Genomic DNA, 16,563 nt, shown 5'->3' with positions numbered 1-16,563 from the left:
AAAAATATACCCATTCGAACTTACCGGGAAATACAATCCATGCGTTCGTTCGAACAACTAAATACTCGTTCGAATAAATTCATTTCTAAAAGTCCGTTCGAACAGAAGATTTCTGTAAATAGATTATTTGTTCGAACAGTTAATATTTTTCTTCGAACAAACTTGGTCAGATATGGTTATTGGTTCGAATTAACATTTCATGTTGTTCGAACAAAAATATTTCCGTTCGAACTAGATTCTGAGACGACATTCTTTTGTCTCAGAAAAAATTTCCCGTTCGAACGGTTTCGACCGGTTCCGCCCAATTTCGTCCCTAAAAATACTTTTCGGAGACGAAAATCAATTTTCGTCTCCGAAAACTTTCTGAGACAGCCTTTTTGAGACAAAATAGAGACGAAATTTTTTCGTCTCCCAAAACTTTTAGGGACGAAATTTCCATTTTTTGAGACAAAATTTTTTGTCTCAAAAAATCATATCTCTTGTAGTGCCAATAGCATCAGAATAATTCAACCAAATACACTGAATCAAATTCAACCACATAGCCCTTAAAATACACTCAATAAACTATAAATACACTTCAGCTTAGGGCTTATGAGAGCAAGGGAGAAAAAGGTAAGAATACTCACTTTGGCTTGAGAGGAGAGTGACAAAGATCGATTGGGGAGTGTGAGTCCTCACTTTGGCTTGAGGGAAAGAGAGGGAGAGAATGGATGAGGTGAAAACCAAACCTTCGAATTCAATGGAGAGAGAGAGAGAGAGAGAGAGAGATTCACGAGGTGAGGAGAGAGGGAGAATAGAGATCTTGGGTGAGGAGGCAAAAGGAGATCTACATGATTCGTTTATTACAAATAATTTTAATTTACATTTACTAAAATTCATATGTGTCACACGTTGATTAAATGGTGTAAACCTACTATAATCACTACGTTAGGCTCCTAGGCACTCTCTAATTTCTTACATATCTTAATATTATCCTTTTATTCTTTTTTTCTTTTCTTTTCTTTTTTTTCTTTTTTGGCAGAGGGATGGCTTTTTCCTCCCTTTATTTTAATAAAATGTGATATGTAGGAATAAAATTCACAACTTTTTATTTTATTTTACAATTTAACAATATGAAACAAAAAAAGAAAAATAATATGGCATAGAAAAATTATATTTATAAGTTATGCAGACAATATATTTTTATTACAATTGGCGCCTTATAATTGGTTCTGAACATTTTAATGTGTGAGTAGGGTTGCAAATGAATCAATTTATACAATCATTCGTCTGATACTTGATCGATAAAATTTGAACTAAGCTTAACTTGTTAAAAGAATAATCTCGATTGTGAAAGTAGAAATCTACTCGATTAGTAAATGATATATAAATGATTAATTTCAAGTCAATTCAATTAAAACTCATTAAGGTAGCTCGTTTATATCCAATTCAACTAGATAATTTATCAATATATATTAAATAATAAATATAATAATATAAGCATGACAATCTTTATGATTAAATATATAACATGTAACCTAATCATTTATACCTATATATTGAATATAGTCCATAGTCATATGTTAATTATTTAACTATTTAAATTATTAAATTATAGTAGCTAATTCATAATATTATAATAGTTAGTAGATAAGACTTCATACTTTTATATATTAGTACGTAGGAACCATATAAAAAATGTTAATATATAGGAGTGAAAGTTTAAATTGAAAAATCGGCCCAAACCGGTTGGTTCGGGACCCATTCTTGTATTGTAAAAACCGACTAAATCCAGTCCAATTTCGATCATGTGCTTCCCGAGATTGGACCAAACTGGTTTAAAAATATATATATAAATTAAATTTTTAATATTATATAAATAATAAATTTAAATATATAATTTTTATATATAATTATATATGAAATTTTTATATATAATATATATAATTATATATCGTATATATAATAATTTTATATTATAATTTATAACATAAAACTTTAATCTTAAATATGAATGTTTGTGGAGTGATAGACAGGTGAGTAAGAATGTGGCGGAGTCTACACTTGCAAAAATCTGGCGTCTCAGTAAACCTGTTGTGCTGAGGGAGGTTGCTCCTAATACTTTTATCTTGATTTTTGCCACTCATGCTGATAAAGACAGGGTTGAAGGTGGCAGGCCATGGTTTTTTTATGGTCATTTGTTTGTTATTAACCCTTTCGATGGATCCATTCCAGTTTCTGAGTTGAAGTTTGATCATGCCTCGTTCTGGGTGCAGTTTCATAATCTACCTTTGTTAGGAATGAATAAAGAATGTGGGGCTAAGCTGGGGCAGTACAATTGGAGAAGTGGAGGAGGTTGAGGTTGATGAAGATGATGTGGCTTGGGGTAGGAGTCTGAGAGTAAAGATTATGTTAGATCTGAGGAAACCTCTTGCTAGAGGAAGAACCATTGTCTTGCATGGAGTCAAAGTATGGAGTCCTGTCAAATATGAGAAAATCCCTCGGTTTTGTTTCACGTATGGTAGAATTATACATGGGAATGTAAGATGCCAAGTAGAGAAAGATGTATCAACACAGTTTGGACCCTGGCTACGTGCAGAGTCACCTCTGAAGAAGCGATGGGAGATAAAGAAGGAACACTCAACTGATAAAGGTAGCAGTTCAGAAGCTGGTATGGAGCAGAACACGGTGGCTTATGGTGGAGCAGCTGATCACTGTGGTCCAATGAAGTTTACTGGTAACGTTTTATCATCATCAATGCATAGTGATGATGGTATTAATGGTGATGGTCTGGGTGTTGATAATGACAGTATGAATGATAAGGCTATTACTGACTGTTATGAGGAGCAAGGCACAAATCAGTTTGTAACGGAAACTTTTGATCTCTTATCTGATGGCAATCTTGGAGGGAAGGAAATACTTGCTCCTGAGGCATCTATTGGGCCTGCTGGTGGGCCTGGTGGGCTTGGTGGGCCTGCTGATTCACAAGTTGGCCTTAATGAGACTGATTTGGTTCCTGAGGGCCCTGAGGTACAACCTGCAGTCCATCAACTTCCTTTAACACAGCAAGGAAGGCATACTCGAAGTTCTTGGAAGAAGAAGGCCAGAGGGAGTTTTTTACCTGCTGAACCTTTGGAGAGGTCTACAGCTAGAAAGAGATCAGGGGATGTTTTGCCCATGGATCAATCTCTTATCCCAGCATCTAAGAAAGGTAAGTTTATTACTCTTTCTACTGATCATGATTGCTGTATTAAGCATGGTGCTAATAAAAAAGGTAACTCTATATTGGGATCGGCAGTGGCTGTGCAACAGCCCTGCCTGGAACAATGAGTCTTATAAGTTGGAACTCCCGTGGGCTTGGGAGCCCAGTGGGAGTTCAGGCCCTTTCTGACTTGATCAGAAGTAAAGTTCCTGATATTTTGTTTCTTCAAGAGACAAAACTTAATGCAAGAGTTATGGAAAGGATGAAGTATAAGTTGGGGTTTCAAAATTGTCTTGCTGTGAGTTGTGAAGGCAAAAGTGGAGGAATTGCTCTTTTCTGGAATAACAGGTTCAAGGTGGAAATTCAGACTTTTTCTAAGTTCCACATACATGCAAAAGTTACTGAGGAGGAGGAGAATGTTGAGTCATGGTGGTTAACTGGTTTTTATGGCAATCCAGATGTGAGTAAGAGGCATGAGTCCTGGAATTTATTGAGAACATTACTGGTTCCTAGTGATAAAGGTTGGTTGATTTTGGGAGACTTTAATGAGATTCTAAGTAATGCTGAAAAGAGTGGAGGTAGAGACAAACCTGATAGACAAATGAAGGCTTTTAGGGATGTTATTGATGAATGTCATTTACATGATTTGGGATTTAATGGTAATCCTTTCACCTGGTGTAACAAAAGGGAAAGGGCTCATTGTATTAGTGAAAGATTGGACAGGTTCTTATCAAATTTGAAGTGGCATTCTTTTTATCCAATGGCTTCTGTTATTCATGGGGTTATAGCTTATTTTGACCATATGCCAATCATGTTGAAGCTCACAGCTAGGAGTGTACAAGGTCCAAGAAAGAAATTGTTTAGATTTGAAGCAATGTGGGTGGATGCTACTGACTGTAAACAGGTTATTCAAGAGGCTTGGAGGGTTGTTGAAGGAAGGAAAGATTTGAGCCTTGTAATGAGGAAAATTAAACACTGTGGTGAGAAACTTACAGTGTGGAATAAAACTATTTTTGGTCATGTGCATAGGAATTTAAAAAAGGCAAAAGACCAGCTATGTTTAGTACATCAGGCAGACCCTCTCTCTGATAACAGACAGAAGCTACAAGAAGCTAGAAATGAGGTACAAAAATGGTTAACTAGAAATGAGATAATGTGGAAACAGAGGTCCAAAGCCTTGTGGTTAGCTGAGGGTGATAAAAACTCAAGGTATTTCCATCATAAGGCAACACAGAGAAAGAAGAAGAATTGGATAAAAGAAGTGAAGGATTCGAATGGAGTTTGGCAGAATAATGAAAGAAGAGATGAAATTATTCTTGATTATTTTAACTCTCTCTTTAAAGCTGCTGATGAAGTGGGAAGTATGGACTTTTTACAAGGTCTGGTAGGCAGAATAACTCCTTATATGGTTGAACAATTGGATTTGCCTTTTTCAGAAGATGAGGTAAAGAGGGCTTTAAATGAGATGCACCCAACAAAGGCACCTGGTCCAGATGGTATGAGTCCCCTCTTTTATCAAAAATACTAGTCAGTGGTGGGCAAGGATGTTACTGAATCAGTTCTTCATGCATTGAATAATGGTTGCTTTCCATCTGCCATCAACCACACTTATGTCACCTTGATTCCAAAGAGAAAAAATCCTGAATTAGTGTCAGATTATAGACCAATAAGTTTATGTAATGTGATATACAAATTGATTTCGAAGATTCTAGCCAATAGATTGAAGCTGTGTTTGCCTGCTATCATTTCACCATCTCAAACAGCATTTGTTCCTGGAAGACTTATTACTGACAATGTGCTAGTTGCTTATGAGATGGTTCATTTTCTGAGAAGGAAGAGGAAAGGAAAGGATGGCTTTATGTCACTCAAATTGGATATGAGTAAAGCTTATGACAGGATTGAGTGGTGTTTTCTTCAGAAAGTAATGGAACAGATGGGGTTTAGTGAGAAATGGGTGAAGCTGATTATGTTTTGTGTTCAGACAGTTTCTTTCTCTATTCTTGTAAATGGAGAACCAAAGGGACCTATATCTCCAAATCGTGGATTGAGACAAGGAGATCCTATCTCTCCCTATCTTTTTCTACTATGTACTGAAGGTTTAATTCTATTGTTGGATCAGGCTAACTCCCATAATCAAGTTGAAGGAATTCGAGTTTGCAGAGGGGCCCCCAAGCTCAATCATCTATTATTTGCAGATGATGTGGTTCTGTTTAGTAGAGTTAATATGCAAACATGCTTAAATCTCCAACATCAGCTGGACATCTATGAGAAAGCCTCTGGTCAAAAGGTTAATCGTGATAAAACCTCCATGGTCTTCAGTCAGAATGTAAATCAGGCACAGAAGGATGAGATTATGCAGTTTTGGGGAGTGCACCAGTTTCAACAATATGATAAATACCTTGGTTTGCCAACTATGGTTGGTAGAGGTAAATATCAAGCTTTCTCAACATTAAAACATAGAGTTTGGGCCAAAATGCAAGGGTGGAAAGAGAAGCTATTATCACAAGGGGGAAAGGAGATCTTACTCAAAGCTGTGGCCTTATCTATACCAACATACACTATGAGCTGTTTTAAATTACCAAGATCTTTATGTTCTGATTTAGAAGGGATATTGGCAAGATTTTGGTGGGGACAGAAATCAGATGAAAGATAGATATGTTGGTTAATCTGGAAGAAAATGTGTGAATCAAAGCTTAGTGGTGGATTGGGATTCAAGAATTTACAGTTGTTTAATATGGCCCTTTTAGCTAAGCAAGGATGGAGGATTATGACTCAGGATTCATCTCTTCTTCATAGAATTTTTAAAGCTAGATATTTCCCTACTTCTAGTTTTAAAGATTCAATGCTAGGTGGCACACCTTCTTTTGTTTGGAGAGGTATTTGGGAAGCTAAAACCTATCTTCTTAAGGGATGTAGGTGGCGTGTGGGTAATGGTCTATCCATTAATATCTGGGAAGATTATTGGCTTCCAAATCATAAGTTAGTACCAACTCTTCCCATAACAGTAACTGATTTAGCTTCTGAGAGGGATAATTCTGTGGCATCCTTGATGATGCAGAATCCAAGAAGATGGGACATAGAGAAGGTCAGAAACTTGATACCAGCAAGGGAGGCAAATGAGGTGCTTTCTATAAGATTGTCTTCTGAGGATGTTTCTGATTCATTGGTATGGGAACATAAGAAAAGTGGGTTGTATTCTGTCAAAAGTGCTTACCAATTTTTTCAATCTATGGATACAGATAGAAACCGAGCTGAAAGTTCAACTACTACAGACATAAGTCTACTATGGAAGAAGTTATGGAAGCTTAATATACCTCATCGAGTGAGAGTATTTGCATGGAGGACATGTAAACATATTCTACCTACACTGCAGAATCTTAAAGCTCGGAAAGTGATTAATAATGCTGTTTGTCAATGGTGTCATATAGAAGAGGAGGATTTAAATCATGCTCTATTATACTGTCCTCTAATTAGAGACAGTTGGAATCAATTCTTTCCTATCATAACAGATTCATCTCCTAGAGTGGACTGTCTGCACTTAGCTCTTTTAGTTCTGAGAAGTAATAAGGCAAGGGAGTTAGAGAAGTTCTTCTTAATAGCTTGGGGTTTATGGTATAGGCGAAATCAAAAGATGTTTGAAAACAATCTGCTGACAACAGACCAAGTCATTCAGCATGCTCTCACCTTATATCAGGAACATACTGCAGTACATGAAGCACAACAGAGAAAACAGAAATATAGTTGCAGATGGCAGCCACCTCCTGCAGGTTCATTGAAGCTTAATGTGGATGGAGCAACTTTTAGTGATCAATGTCAATCTGGTATTGGTGTGGTGTTAAGAGATGACAAGGGACAAGTGACTTTTGCTGCTAGTAAACCAGAGATGCTCTTGCTGACCCAATGGAGATAGAGCTCATTGCTATCTTGAGAGGAATTCAGTTGTGTATTCCTCTAGGTATTGTTGAGCTTCAAATAGAAAGTGATGCACTTCTTGTTATTAAAGAACTAAAAAAGGATGGAAGATCTTCAACCCTATGGAGTTCGCTTATTCATGAAATCAAGACCCTTCTATCCTCTTTTCCAGCTTGGTCTATTCAATATAGAGGCCGTGAGTCTAATGGTGTAGCACATAATCTGGCTAAGTTTGCATGGCATCTTGATGATATTGCTCTATGGTGGGATGTTATTCCTGAATGTATATCCCATGCTATTTGGGTTGATTCATCATTGTAATGCTTGTTTTATGAATAAAGTTTGCAAATTTCCTATCAAAAAAAAAAAATATGAATGTTTGTAATTTGTTTGATTATATTTTATTAATATAAAATATATCTATTAATTATATGTTATTAATATAAAATATATATATATATATTAATTACATTCTATGGCCTAATAAATTCTCAATATATTCTTTTTGATAAATACATGATACATTAAGAATACTAATATTAATATAAAATAGTATATTAATTACCTTTTGCTTTAATTAATTAGTATACATTAGTATGCTAATGTATATTAGTCGATTAATTAAAATCAGAAAACGGGACTAAACTGGATCGAAACCGGTAAAACCGAAAGTACCAGCTTATGATAGTAACCGGTGCAGAATCGGTTCTTGAAAATGTAAAATCGGTGTAACCAGTTCAGTTCTAAAAATTCTACAAAACCGAACCAAATTGGATCTGTTACACTCCTATTAATATACTTTATTGTGTAATGTGTATATTACCATACATAACCGTGTCACCATTAAAAAACCAATAATATATTTATATATATATATATATGTATATATATATATAAAATAAGTAACTTATGTACACATATAATGCATGGCTATTAGGGATTACTGCATACTACTTACATTTATTAATGGATAGATATTATAAAATGCATTTATTAATTTTTTGATTCTTTTATTTCTCATGTAATTTTTATTATTCCTCCCCTTTTGTAATTATTTAGGTTGAGATTTGAAAAGGTGTGAGGCAATTTCTTTTAACTCTATATTTATTTATTTATGAAATTCTTATAATCTTATAATTCAATACAGAGATTAACATTAGGTGTAAAAATCTTATTAATTTTAATAAAATTTGTGTAATTTGATTCTTCAACTTCATTATAAATAAAAAAAATAACTAATTAAAAAAACACTAACAAACTATGAGAGATAACTTGTTTCGACTCGAATTCATAAAAAAATATGAATAAAGGGTAATATTTTGTTTACTACTGGTCTACTACTTAGGTCGCACATGGCTTTTATTTTATTTCTTTCTTCTCAGGTTTAGGTCTAAGATTCAAAATCACCAAGACAGTTGAGACCAATATTTCCCTTTTGCGCCACAACCCTCTCGCTCTTCCACTTCACGCCTGAGTTCTTCCCTTTCCACCTAAAGGCCACAATCAACAGCGACGATCCAAGACCTCTCTCTCTCTCTCTCTCTCTCTCTCTCTCTCTCTCTCTCTCTCTCTCTCTCTCTCTCTCTCTCTCTCTCTGGGATCCAAAGATTATCCTATATGGGATCAAAAGTATGGGAGATTCAACCCAAGGTTATTTAAACTTGCAACCCTTCCCAAAATCCCATGAACTTGAGTCCATTAAAATGCACCCAGACCACTACATGTATATAAGAGCAATGCCAGAATAAGGTTGCCGAATACGATATAGTTATAGCTATGTTTTTTCGCAAACAGAAAAGAGGATAAGTGACTCACTCAAAAATGAGTAGCACTAAGGTTCTGCTTGGCCATTAAGAATTCTCAGATGAGAATTTTGAGTTTTAAGATTAAATATTAAAATATTATATTTTAATATTATTATTGTATTGAGATTTGAAAAAGTTAAGAAAAAGTTAAATTGTTTATTATATTTTGTATGGGGATTTGAGAAAGTTGTAATGATGAGATGAGAATTTTATGTTTGAGATGAAAATTTCTTAGAGCCAAGCAGAACCTAAAGCTATTCCAAGTGCAAGAGGATGTCGTGTAATAATTACGAATAAATTCCTAAATCGTCTCCTCAGGGAAAGTTGCTTAAAAATCAAACTCGTTGAAAATGGTGAAAAACTTCACAAAGAGAAAATAAAATGATGGTATGTGCAATGGATGGAAAAGGGTACTAGTTATGGACTAGATTCATGTTTTTAGGTTTTGATTGTCGGATTGGAATGTAAAGGACTAATAAATTAAACTCAAAAATTAATAAAACTAAATTAAGAATTAAACTAAATTAGGAAGTAATTGACAAAACTTGTACTGAAAATGAAAAGCCCCAAAAATCAATGTTCTAGGGTTCATCAATATATTTAAATCACAAATTCTCAAATTAAACCACCATAATTATAATCACTATTAAAATGAAAGCTTAACGAAACGATAAAAATAAATAGCATGAATTGAATGAATAACAAATAAATTACTTAAACGTCTAAATCAAAATTCTCCAAAATAATTCAGAAACTCAAAACTAAAATGAAATAGCAAGTAAGAAATTGAAAAGATCAAGCCAATTGAATGGAGATAAAGATTCGAAGCGGTGGAGGAGGCTGAGCTGCAGTGGCAATTGGACCCCTCAAGGAGTTCTTCAATCTGCTGCAGTGTGAGCGAATGATCTAGCGGAAATTGTGTAGCTGCGTGAATGATTGATTGTATGAATCCTCCTCTCCGAATCTGAATGAAAATCAATGGAAAAAATGAATTCTAAGTGTTTCTCTACCCAAAACCGAGTTCTCCCAGCCAAGAGTCGGCCATAAGATGTCAAAAATCATTTATATACTCTGACGGCGGAATAAATCTTGATCTGTAAAATACGATATTCGCTCGAGCGAATATCGAGCGTTCGACTCTGCCTAAGTTCGCTCGAGCGGCCTGTCGAGCGAACATCGAGCGTTCGACTCTGCCTGAATTCGCTTGAGCGGCCAAATGCCTCCGCTCGAGCAATCTCTTTTCCCGCAACTCGCTCGAGCCCACTATCGAGCGAAAATCGAGCGTTTAAATCTGCCTGACTTCGCTCGAGCGGCGGCTTCTGTTGATAAAATTGTACCATAATCCATATTAATCAACAGTTGATAAAATTAGAACAGAAATTCATGCTTTTAATTAATTAAAATCACAACTTTGATTTATTCATTTTTCCATATAAAACCAATGATAAAGTAATGAAAGAATTAATATATATTGGTTCCAAAAGCATTAAAAATGCAATAATTCAGCTCAATCACACCCCCTAACTAGCATTTTGCTAATCCTTGAGCAAAATAGTGAACATTAATTGAGATGAATATTGCATAAAGATCGAAATTCAAACAAAAACAATCAAACACAATTTTGAATTCTCACAAAAGTGACACGTTACTACTCAACCCCCAAGGGTTATACCCACCAAGACTATCTCAACAATCTTTCACATAGAATTAAGGCAAATGTCTCAGAACTCAAATGTGTGTGTGGAATTAGACCGGTTGTGTGTTCCTCATTACTAGCCATGATTTGCCATAGGATTTTTCAACCTTAAGATTAATCATTGCTGATTCTAACTATCTCAAAGCCCAAGGGTATAGCAGTTTTCACGCCAGCTTTGTTTTTAAAGGTTGGACACTCAACCCCCAAAGTCTTGGGTAACTGTTTCTAGCCCTTTTTACTTAGAAAAGTTCACTAAGTTGCCTTTTTTCCTTTTCTCTCTTTTTTTTTTCTTTTCTTTTTGTTTTTTTTTTCTTTCTTCTTTTCTTTTCATTCTAATCTTTTCAAATCCTTTTCCTTTTTTTCTTTTTTCTTTTTTTCTTTCTTTTTGGCATGGCTCGGTAGTCCAGCAGTTTACTTCTCCAGTGTTAAATCAATGAATGGTAAATAAGGAACACTACAAGCGTAAGCATGTGCAAAATGTTCTTCAAAATTTGCCTTTCGTTCTACAAAATTTTTATCAAATTTCATCTCAATAAGCATAACATCCCGGTGTTTCAAGCCACATATCAGCAAAATATGATGAATCAAAATCATGCTTTATGTTTAAACTTGAAATTAAATCTTCACAAACGATCCCGCTCAACTACTCCACCAAGATGCTCAAATTTCACAAATCTTTTTTTTATATTATTATTTTTTTTAAACTATGCACACATGCTACCCCCCAACTAGTGAGAGACATAGTCCTCAATGAGTCGAACGAAAGAAAAGAAAGTGCACAGAACTAAGTAAGCAAAACAATCAATCAACATGAAATATAAAATCAAAGCAAAAGAACAAATAAAAACAAAGCAAGTAAAGAAAACTGTAAAGAAGGAGAAGCAAATCAAAACACTTCCCTGGGGTCTTGCACAAGCAAGATCTCTTCATGTGGATCAAAGACCTTCATAAATGACTTTAGACGTTGTCCGTTGACAGTGAAGCTATTACCATTCTTCGGATTGACAATGTCTACTGCACCATGAGGATGAACGGTCTTTATAATGTACGGCCCACTCAATCGGGATTTCAACTTTCCAGGAAAAATATGCAAGCGAGAGTTGTAAAGAAGAACTTCCTGGCCAAGTGTGAAATGCTTTGAATGAATTTTCTGATCATGCAGAATTTTCATGCGTTCCTTTGCAAGTTGAGCATTGTCATAAGCATTCCGACGAGTTTCATCCAATTCATTGATCTGCAATTTTCTCAACCCTGAAGCTTCATCAAGTGACATGTTAACATGTTTTATGGCCCAAAGAGCTCGATGCTGAATATCAACAGGTAAATGACAAGCTTTACCATAAACTAATCGATAAGGAGACATCCCTAGATTTGTTTTAAAAGCTGTCCTATAAGCCCACAAAGCATCAAGAAGTTTAACCGACCAATCTTTCCTATTAGACTTGATAGTTTTCTCTAAAATAATTTTTATCTCTCTGTTTGTCAATTCAGCTTGCCCATTTGTTTGAGGGTGATAAGGGGTAGAAACTCTATGTGTGATACCAAATTTCTTCACAAGTGTAGAAAATGGTTTATTGCAAAAATGAGAACCCCCATCACTTATAATAACTTTTGGCATGACAAAACGAGCAAACAAAAATTGCAAAAATTTTAGGACAACATGATGGTCATTTGTTTTGCAAGCAATGGCCTCCACCCATTTTGAAACATAATCCACAGCTAAAAGAATATATGTGTTTCCAAAAGAAACTGGAAAAGGTCCCATGAAGTCTATTCCCCAACAATCAAAAATTTCTAAAGTAAGAATAGGGGAAAGAGGCATCATGTCTCTTTTGCTAATGGATCCTAATTTTTGACAAGGCTCACAAGTCTTGCAAAAATTATAAGCATCTTTAAACATGGAAGGCCAGTAAAAACCGCTTTGCAAAATTTCTGAAACTGTTTTCTTTGCTGAAAAATGACCACCACATGCACCCATATGATAGAATCTCAAAACCGAAGAAAACTCATCATCCGGAATACATCTTCGAATCAATTGGTCCGAACAATATTTAAAAAGATATGGATCATCAAAATAAATTTGTCGTACCGTAGAGAGAAACCGACGCTTATCTTGGGTGGACCATTCAGAAGGCATTCGCTCAGTCACCAGATAACTGACTATGTCAGCATACCAGGGAGCTCTATCAACCACAAACAGCTGCTCATCCGGGAAACTATCATCAAGAGGAAGGCTAACATTTGAAGGAGGAGATGATGACAATCTAGAGAGGTGGTCAGCTACCACGTTTTCAACTCCTTTCTTGTCCTTAATGTTGATGTTGAACTCTTGAAGTAATAGAATCCACGAATCAAGCGTGGTTTTGCATCTTTCTTAGCCAACAAATACTTAAGAGCAGAGTGGTCAGTGAAAATAGTAACAGGAGAACCAAGAATATAAGTCCAAAATTTATCAAGTGCAAAAACCACTGCGAGCAATTCTTTTTCAGTAGTGGTATAATTTTTCTGGGCATCATTCAAGGTTCTACTAGCATAATAAATCACAAATGGCCTATTCTCCACCCGCTGCCCCAAAACAACTCCTAAGGCATAGTCACTAGCATCTGTCATAATTTCAAAGGAAAGGTCCCACTGCGGAGGTTGCACAATAGGTGCAGTGGTAAGCGATTTCTTAAGGGTATCAAAAGATTTTTGGCACTCATTAGTCCAAACAAATTCAATATCATTTTGTAAAAGAGTGCACAAAGGTTTTGCAATAGAACTAAACCCTTGAATAAACCGACTATAAAAGCCAGCATGACCAAGAAAAGAACGAATATCCCTAACCGTCCTAGGAATAGGAAGTTTAGATATTAATTCAATCTTTGCCTTGTCAACGTTTATACCCTCAGAAGAAACAATATGCCCCAATACAATGTCCTGAGTAACCATAAATTGGCATTTCTCCCAATTAAGTAAAAGATTTTTTTCCTCACATCTCTGGAGAATACGTGCCAAATTATGCAAACAACTCTCAAAGGACTTTCCAAAAACAAAGAAATCATCTATGAATATTTCACAAATATCATCAATTATATCAGAAAAAATACTCATCATGCATATCTGAAAAGTAGCTGGAGCATTACACAAACTAAAAGGCATTCTAGTAAAAGCAAAAGTGCCAAAAGGACAGGTGAAAGTGGTTTTCTCCTGATCCTCAGGCACTACAGCAATTTGATGATAACCAGAATAGCCATCCAAGAAACAATAATATGCATTACCAGCTACTCTTTCTAAAATTTGATCCAAGAATGGTAAAGGAAAATGATCCTTCCTACTGGCTGAATTAAGTTTTCTATAGTCAATGCACATTCTCCAGCCAGTAACCATTCTAGTTGGAATCAACTCATTTTTATTATTTTTTATGACAGTCAAACCAGATTTTTTTGGTACCACTTGAGTTGGACTTACCCACTTACTGTCTGAGATAGGGTAAATGATACCTACTGTGAGTAGTTTAAGCACTTCCTCTTTCATAACTTCCTTCATGGTAGGATTGAGCCTACGTTGAGCATCACGAACTAGTCTAGCATCGTCTTTAAAATGGATTCTGTGGGTACATACAGCGGCATCAATGCCTTTGATGTCAGCTATTGTCCAACCAATTGCGCCTCGATTCTTTCTTAATACTTCAATCAACTGGGTTTCATCCTTCTGATTTAGCTTTGAGGAAATCACCACCGGAAAAGTGCCTTCTTCAGGACCAAGGAACACATACTTTAAATCTTGAGGAAGTGGTTTCAGCTCCAACTGGGGAACTTCTTCCTCTGAAGATTTAAGCATGTCTGGTGGTGGTAGAGCTTCAAACTGGGGTTTCCACCTTGCTCCCGCAAACTGTACTTCAAGTGGTAACGAAGAATCTGCAAAACAATCAAAAAAATCGAAGTCATCTTCATTGATATGATCAATTTTCTCATCAAGTAAAAATTCAGGTGTCTGAAAAATATAATCATCATCAGAGAAGGGAGAAGTTGAGCAAATAAAATCTGTTAATGTCAAACTCTCCACAGCATTCAAATCACTTGTGTCATCAAAATGTGTTGGCTTCTTGCAAGCGTTGAAAACGTTCAACTCAAGTGCTATGTTCCCAAAGTTAAGCTTCAAAACTCCACTTCTGCAATTGATCAATGCATTTGATGTAGCTAGAAATGGTCTTCCTAGGATGACAGGAGCTTGATAAATAGTGGAGACCGGCTGCTGCATGTCAAGAACCACAAAATCTACTGGGTAGTAGAATTTGTCCACTTGGACCAACACGTCCTCTACAATACCCCTCGGTACCTTAACTGATCTGTCAGCCAGCTGTAGCATGATGGAGGTCTTTTTCAGCTCACTCAATCCTAACTGCTCATATACTGAGAATGGTAGCAAGTTCACACTACTCCCCAAATCAAGTAAAGCTCTCCCAATGCGTAATTCACCAATCATAATGGAAATGTTGGGAGAGCCAGGATCTCCAAACTTCTGAGGAGTCTCGCTCAATATCAATGCACTAACTTGCTCTGTTAGGAAAGCTTTCTTCTTCACATTCAGCTTCCTCTTCACTGTGCACAATTCCTTCAAAAATTTTGCATATGAAGGCACTTGTTGTATGACATCCAAGAGTGGAATATTGATCTTCACTTGCTTGAAAATCTCTTGAATCTCTGTGTGATACTTGTTCTTTTGGCCAGCTGCCAATCTCTGAGGATAGGGAACCACAGGTTGGTATCCCTTACTAGTCTCAACATCTGCACTCACAAGCTTCTTCAGCTCTGGTCTCACTACCTCTGATTCTTTCTCAACTTCATCAGTATTTGTTACATCTTCAGGTGTAGGACCAACTACCTGTGTGTCTATAGGCATCTCTGGTTGGGAAACTTCCTTCCCACTTCTTAAAGTAATAACTGTCTTCACTGTCTCAATAACATCCCTTGAGACATTATGCACTTGTTGTTGTTACTGCCTATATACTTGAGGATTAGACTGAGGCTGTGCTGGAAATTTTCCTTTCTCTAGGGTGCTCAAGGTTGTGCTCATTTTATTAATAGTGCCTCACAACTCATTTATGGCCTGAGTGTTTTGATTATTTATGGTGGCCTGAATCTGCATGAATTGCTAAAGTGTATAGGCCATCTGAGCCATAATGTCATCTAGAATCTTCTTTGCAGATGATGAAGGCTGAGAACTCTGTGTAGCTACATGAGGCTGAAATCCAGGAGGAGCTACATAAGGATAGCTTTGAGGATTCTGATATGGCAGATACTGGTGCTGAGTAGCACCTTGATTAAATGACTGCTGCTGAGGTGGTGGGGACCGACCAGGCTGATAATTTCTCCATGAGAAATTTGGGTGATTCCTCCACCCCGGATTATATGTGTTGGAGAAAGGCTGATTCTGTGCTCTATTAACTCAGTTAGCTGATTGCATCTGCTCAAACCCACCTTCTTGAAATACTGGCATAATCGGGCAGTCTTGGGTCTTATGGTTTGAATCAGCACATATAGAATATGTCTCTACTACTTTCACAGCATTTACTTTTTCCATTTCCATGACCTCTAGTCTTCTAGTCAATGCAGCTATTCGGGTTTGAACATCAATGTCTTCTTTAAGCTCATATCTACCCCCTCCAGAAATAGCCCTCAGTGGTTGTGCTGCTAATGGAACTCGATCAGTACGAGTGTTCCACTGTTGTGCGCTCTCAGCAAGGTAGTCAAAAAATGATAGCGCTTCATCAGGTTCCTTGCTGAAGAACTCCCCATTGCACATTGTCTGAACAAACTGTTTGCATTCTGGAGTGAGACCAGTGTAAAAATAGCTCACCAACCTCCAAGATTCAAAACCATGATGTGGACAGATGTTCATCAAATCCTTAAATTTTTCCCAACTGGCCTGAAAGGTCTCATCAGGTCTCTGATTGAACTGGCTGATTTGCTCTTACAAAAACTGAG

Source organism: Carya illinoinensis, chromosome 2, assembly GCF_018687715.1.
Source record: "Carya illinoinensis cultivar Pawnee chromosome 2, C.illinoinensisPawnee_v1, whole genome shotgun sequence".
Classification (NCBI taxonomy): Eukaryota; Viridiplantae; Streptophyta; class Magnoliopsida; order Fagales; family Juglandaceae; genus Carya; species Carya illinoinensis.
Note: the sequence above shows the minus strand (reverse complement) of the source record.